This window comes from Nyctereutes procyonoides, unplaced genomic scaffold (assembly GCF_905146905.1).
Source record: "Nyctereutes procyonoides isolate TBG_1078 unplaced genomic scaffold, NYPRO_anot_genome, whole genome shotgun sequence".
Lineage (NCBI taxonomy): Eukaryota > Metazoa > Chordata > Mammalia > Carnivora > Canidae > Nyctereutes > Nyctereutes procyonoides.
In genome coordinates this window covers 84,210,376-84,217,505 of record NW_026575146.1, presented here as the reverse complement: position 1 = coordinate 84,217,505, position 7,130 = coordinate 84,210,376, and the positions used below count along the sequence as shown (strand labels likewise).

Below are 7,130 nucleotides of genomic sequence, written 5' to 3'. Positions count from 1 at the left end.
GACCAACTCTACTCCGTGGTCCTTTACCAAATGTGTGTAAGAAAAATTGGACCCGGGGCAGAAGAATCACCAGACACCTACTCTGAAGCATACGTGTGGGGCCTTAGGGCCCATGGAAAATTTAAAAATATCTAGCAGAGGTATAATTACAGTACAAGAGGAAAGGAGAAAGAGAAAAAGTCAAAACACATCTGAAGGAATATGACTGAAACTTTCCAAATTTGGTTTTTTTAAAAAAAAAGATAAATTCACATATTCAAGAAGTTCGGCAAAATACAAGTAGAATAAACACAAAAGTCAAAACCAACAAACGAAAACCCTCTACACATATCATAGTCAAACTGGTGTAACCAATATTAAAAGGAAAAATCTTGAAAGCAGTCACAGAAAAAGTGGATCAGTAATTTGAATTACCATGCTCTTCTCATCAGAAACTACGGAGTCACAAGACAGGGAGACAACATCTTCTAAGGGCTAAAAGAAGAAAAAAGGGCCGTCCACCCAGAATTCAAGATCCAGAGAGAATGTTCCTAAAAAATAAAGTTAAAATAAAGACATTTTCAGATAAAATAGGATGATTACAGAACAAAATGAAAAAGTTATAACTGTAAAGCTTGTAGGAGCAATAGGAGACTATCTTGGCAAACTCAGGGTATGCAAATATTTCTTAAAAGAAAACTGAAAACACTACACATAAAATTCTTGAGAAACTGGGTATCACCGAAATGAGTAACTTCCATTCTCCAAAAGGCACATTAAAAGAAAGAAAAAGCAAACCACATACAAGAAGAAAAAATTCATAACACACGTATCTAACAAAGGACTCCTATCCAGAAGATCCATGCAAGAACTCCTACATATTGATTTTTTTTTAAAAAAAAGTGGAAAAAATTGGTAAAATATAAATAGCTTTGGGGAGTTGTGGGGGTGGGGGGCGCCTGGGTGGCTCAGTTGGTTAGGCATCTGCCCTGAGCTCAGGTCGATCTCAGGGTCCTGGCATCAAGCCCCACATCCACCTCCCTGCTCAGCAGGGAATCTGCTTCTCCCTCTCTCTCTGCCCCTCCCCTGCTCTCCCCTCCACTGTGCTCAAACATTCTGTCTCAAATAAATAAATAAATAAATAAAATAAATAAATAGCATTGGTTTGCAAACCAGCCTCCATAAGCAGAGGGCAGAAAGAGACAGAAGGAAAAGGAAGCCTCCCGGATTGGGAGGATGGCTGGTTCAATAAGCAAAGGCATTACTTAGGAGGCTCGGGTTGAGCGGCTGCAAGCAAGTAGATCCTGGCGCCCGCCCCCACCCCAGAATCTTCGAGGTTTATATAGAGGCCTTAACAGGGTTCAGTAACAAACCTTCCAGCTGATCTTAACACCTTACTCTCTTCAGGCTACGTCTTTGCAACGACTCTGGCTGGGGAACAGTGGGCAGTGGACACTCCAGGGCCAGAGGAGGGGATGAGGAGCCTCCCATGGCCCTGGTGCAGCTAAATGGTCAACTGGAGGTCACATCCTCTTCGCGACCTCCTCCAAAAGAGAGACACTTTACAAAAGAAGACACTCAGCCAGCCAGCGAGCACACAAGAAGGTACTTACCAGTGTTACTGTGCAATGCAACTCAACACCACTCAGAGATCACACCTCTCCTTCCATTAGAATGGCTAAAATTTTTAAATGTCAGAGAGGAAATGGGACAACAAGGACTCTGATAGACTGCTAGAAAGAGTGTAAAATGCAAACATCACTTTGAAACACTGTTTAGTGGTCTCTTGGAAAGTTAAACCTATACTACTCAATTGACCTAATAATTCTACTCCTAGGTATTTACCCAGGAGAAATGGGAAATAGAGCCAGGCCATGGCTCTATTGAAAACTAGCATAAGAACGATAATAACGGCAATGTTCCTAACAGCCAAAATATGGAAACAATCCAGACATTCCTGGATAGAAGAATGAATGAATGGTGACTTATTAACCCAAAGGAATACTATTAACAGTAGAGAGGAATGGAACTACTGATACATATAATATAGATGAATTTCACAAGTATTATGCTGAATGAGAAGAATTCGGAGTAACAGAGTACAGACTCATGAATTTCAAGAGTTGGTAAAAGTTACAAATGGTGACAAAATCCAAGAGATTGGTGACAAAACCCTCAAGAGTAGCTGGTTCTGGGGAGGTGGGCTTGACCAAGAAGAAACATGAAATAACTTTCAGGGTTGATGGAAATGTTCCATAACTTGATAGGGTGTATAGGTTACAAGAATATATGAATTTGTTAGAACTGGCCAAACTGTATACTTAGGATCTGTGCATTTCACTGAATGTAAAATATACCTCCCTTTTAAAAACTTGCAGGATGCAGATAAATTATACTTAGAGAAAACCTGTCACCTTAAATACTTGTAACAAGCTGAAAGATAAAAAGCATGATTCAACGATTCTATAGGCTCACGGGCACGGGTATGCAAATATACACACAAGTATTTGGTAAAATTCAAGAACCTTTTACAACAAAGACTTTTTTTTAAGATTTATTTATTATTTAGAGATAAAGACAGAGAGAAAGCAGGCAGGGGGAGGGCTGAAGGAGACGGGACACAGAATCTCAAGCTCCTGGCTGAGTGTGGAGCCCCACACAGGGCTCGATCTCACACCCCTGAAATCATGACCTAAGTCGAAATCAAGAGCCAATGCACAGCCAACTGAGCCACCCAGGTGCCCCTACAATGAAAACTCTTTAGCAAGTTGGGAATAGAAAATAAATATAATATCCTACTGCAAATGTAATATTAGAATTGAAATATTAGAATTCCCCCCCCAAAAAAATATTAGAATTCCCTTAATCATCAGCAACAAAGATACATGCATCCTCATTTCTGTTCAATAATGTACTAGATATATTAGCAGAGTAAAACATGTAAGATAAATAAGAGGAATAAAGCATAAAAGAGAAGAATCAAAATTATCATTAATCATGTGACAAAATTGTCTAGATAGTAAATCCAAATTATAAGAATCCAGCAAAATTGTGCTTTAGATAAAAATAAATATACAAAAAGCAATTTTATCCCTATATGCCTAAAATAGCCAGACATTTTCTTAAAAATATCACTTTATAACAATAAAAATATAAATAAATACACCATCAAAATACATGGAAGGCTTCCATGGAGAAAAGTATAAGATGTCATTGAGAAACATTAAAGAAAACTGGAAAAACATATGCCACATTTCATGAAAGGGAATACTTAATACCATAACCAAAACCAGACTAATTCTCTGATCTAATATATAAATGCAATTCAACTATAAATCAAAATCCCAAAAGGGATTTTCATGGAACTTGATAAGCTGATCCTAAAATGTATATGGAACAGCAAATGCTAAGAATAGCCAAGAAACTATTGAAGATGAACAAGAACATCTAGATATCAAAGACTTATAGTCAAACTGTAATAATTAAGACTTTGTGTTATTGAAGCAGTAAACCAATGGAATACACAAAATGAACATACACAAATGCATAAAAAGAACACACAGATAGGAGAACCTGTGTGGCTCAGTTGTTAAGCACCTGCCTTTGGCTCAGGTCCTGGTCTCGGGGTCTTGGGATCAAGCTCCGTGTCAGGCTCCCTGCTCAGCAAGGAGTCTGCTTCCCTCTGTCCCTCCTTCTCCCTCCGCCCCTCCCTCCCACTCCTGGGCTGTCTCTCTCAAGTAAATAAATAAAATCTTAAAAAAAAAAAAAGAAAGAAAGAAAAAGAAAAAAGAACACAAGACTTAAACATATGTGTGAATTGACAAATGATAGAAGGGGCCCTAAAAAAAAAAAAAAATCAAGGGAGAACAGAAGCTCTTTTTTTTTTTTCAACTTCAAATCACATTTTATTATTGGAAAAGTCATTTATATTTTTAGGATTGCTGTCAAATAACAGTTTATTTTTTAAAAAATCTCAGAACATGTTCTAGAATGCTCAGTAGCAAAGATCTACCAATGTTACACACACTAAGAAAACCTATCTACATCACTCATCATCAGGGAAATACAAACCAAAACCACAACAAGATACCACCTCACACTGGTCAGAATGGCTAAAATTAACAACACAGAAAACAACAGATATTGGAGAGGATGTGGAGAAAGGGGAGCCCTCTTATACTGCCGGTGGAATGCAAACTAGTACAGCCACTCTGGAAAACAGTACGAAAGTTCCCCCAAAAATTAAAAAGCATACGAAAATACTGATTTCAAAGGGCACATGCACCCCAATGTTTATAGCTGCATTATCAACAATAGGCAAATTATGGAAAGAGCCCAAATGTCCACCAATTAATGAATGGATAAAGGAAGATGTGGTATATATATACACACACACACATATACACATTGGAATGTTACTCAGCCATCAAAAAGAATGATATCTTGCCATTTGGAAAGACATGGATGGAGCTAGAGGGTATTATGCTAAGCAAAATAAAGTTAGACAAAGACAATTACCATATTTCACTTATGTGTGGAATTTAAGAAACAAAACAGATGATCATAGAGGAAGGAAGACAAAAAAGAGAGAGAGGAGGAAGGAAACCATAAGAGATTCTCAACTAGAGAGAGTTGCTGGATGTAGGTGGGGCTGGGCTAAAATGGTGATGGGTATTAAGGAGGCACTTGTGATGAGCACTGGGTGTTATATGTAAGTTACAAATTACTAAATTCTGCTTCTGAAACCAATATTATACTGTATGTTAACCACCTAGAATTTAAATAAAAATTTGAAGTGACAAAAAAAGAAAACCTATGTTTCAAGTTGGACCGATTAAAATCTGTATGCCTGTGCAACTCTCTTGTGTCCCATCCCTCTTTGGGAGCTTTGCACTCTGTCACTCAATAAACCTTGCTTTGCTGACATAAAATTAATAAAATAAAATAAAATAAAATAAATAAAATATAAAATAAAATAAAATAAAATAAATAAATCTATATGCCTGTAAAGGCAATGGTTGTGCTTGACAGGGCTCTTCTAAATCAAGTATACAAGTAACATATAAAAAATGAGTTTGAAAACTTCAAAGAATTTTAAGACAGACTTAATTTTTCAAGATTTTCCTAAAATCAGTCATGATATTTATTTAACTTATGGTCTTCAGGATGCACCTTCTTCTACTCATTGATGAAAAAATTTGGTAAGAGTCATTGCCATATCTGCCAATCCCATGAAGCTCAATCAGACACCTACATGGCTATGTTAGCTATTCACCTGAGAACTTGACGATGGTTTTTGCTTGAGGATATCGTAGGGACCAAGAGGTTTAGGAAGATCTGACACATCTCTCCAGTTGGGTTCATGCTACCTCAGCCAAAGGATGCTTCTCCAGAAATTCCCAAAGCACAGCCATTGCCATTTTGCCTGAGGTCCAATTGAGAATTAAGGTAGCAATGAGGAGCTTCCGTGGATCACGGAAAAGCATTTCTTGGACAAAATTAAAAGGTGACCCAGGAAGCATCCAGTTCTTAAAGGCTTTGTGTTACGGGGGGGCCAAGAGCTTCTTTGTTCCATTTGCTGGAAAAACACAGGCTCATTGTCCTTTTTTCTATCTGTGCCAGCAGAAAGATATCTTCTTGACATATTTTCAGAGACAAGTCTTTCTCAGTTTGTGAGCAGTTGTCCATTTCAGAGCCACATTCTAAATGTCACTATGCAAATGTTCCTTCCTTTCCCCAACTTCTACTTTTGTTGACATTCCCTCGGCTTCTAAAAAGCTTTCCTCACACTTCTCGTTGTGTTCTGCTTCTTGGCTTGAACATAATTTGTTTATGATGCCAGCAGTTATTTGTTCAAAACAAAAATTTGATCCTGAGCTCAACACTTTTTCTTTTACAAGTCTCTCTTCTTCACTGGTTACATCAGGGGCCTGTGGCTTGCACCGGTGTCAAAAATGAAGATAAGAAATTTTTTTTTATCAAGTTGACTTTCTTATGCAACAGATTCACTTTCAGCATCTGCCTTATTATATTCAGATCCTCTTTTCTTAATACTTTGAGCAAAATCTGGAAGGCCCTTCCAGCACCCTTGTTTTAGCTTTCTTCATTTGAATTCCTTTCAAAATAGTCCCCTTTCCTTTGGACTTCCTAACCTTTCTGGAGTCAACATCATTAACGCCTTCATCTTTAAAGCTAGATAATCCCCTGCTATTTTGCCATTCCAAACTACCACTTGGCAGAGCAAAGACATCTTTTCTCTACCAGCTTCATGTCCTGAGGTTCCAGTTTGAATTGCTACTTTGATTTTGCATTTGGGATGTCAGAGGTGCTCTGCTGCAATCTTTCTATCTGGACTTGATGCACCCTTTAGAAGGCACAATAAAATCAAAATCTTCTGGTGTTAAGACAAGTGTCTCCATTTTTGTGAAGATAATTAGCAGGTGCACTTTTAAAGCTGAGCTTCAGTCCTTGTGGGCTGATAAAATATACAACCTATCTTCCTGCTGCTTTCCCTAATCACCTTTGCTTCACAACGCATGGGACAGGCTTACAGCATCCTGTCCTGGTAGCACCACCAATCTGAGCGGAAGCAATGGATTCTCAGAGCAGGGGATTCCACTCACTGCTGCTTTCTATCCCCATTTGTTCCTCCTCTTCTCCCACTCTTTCCAATCCCAGAGCAACATCTTCCCTAGGAAGGTCACAGGGCTGGCCTGGGGCTAAGTGCCCAATGCAGGTGACCCAGGGAACAGATCCACAGCGTCCCAGGCTCGGACCCTCCATCCCAGTCATGCCCTTCAAGTGAGCTCCGGAGGCAGCAGCGGGCCCGAGAGGGTGTGATGCCTTAGAAGCGGAGCAGAGCAAGATGCAAAAACTTCTTCAGCTCAGATCACTAGACTGAAACCAAAAGCCACGGCAGTGCAAGTCTGTGGGACTTCCCAGCTGCTTTCTGGCCACCCCCTCAGCCGCAGCTACCATCAACATGGCTCAGCCAATCAAATCCCACAGAAGCTCTTTAATAAGTGGTGTTGGGATCACTGATCACCTACGTGGAAAACCATGAAAAGTTTATCCCTACTTCATATCACACAGAAAATTGATTTTGCGGGTGAATTGAAGTTCTGAGTGTGAAAAGCACAACTTTAAATTTT

At 39.0% G+C, this 7,130-nt stretch overlaps 1 pseudogene; it reads right to left on the bottom strand.

The window, feature by feature from the left end:
- Nucleotides 1-5,073: 5,073 nt before the first annotated feature.
- On the bottom strand, nt 5,074-6,771 carry LOC129500151 (methyl-CpG-binding domain protein 4-like; annotated as a pseudogene).
- Nucleotides 6,772-7,130: the final 359 nt, after the last annotated feature.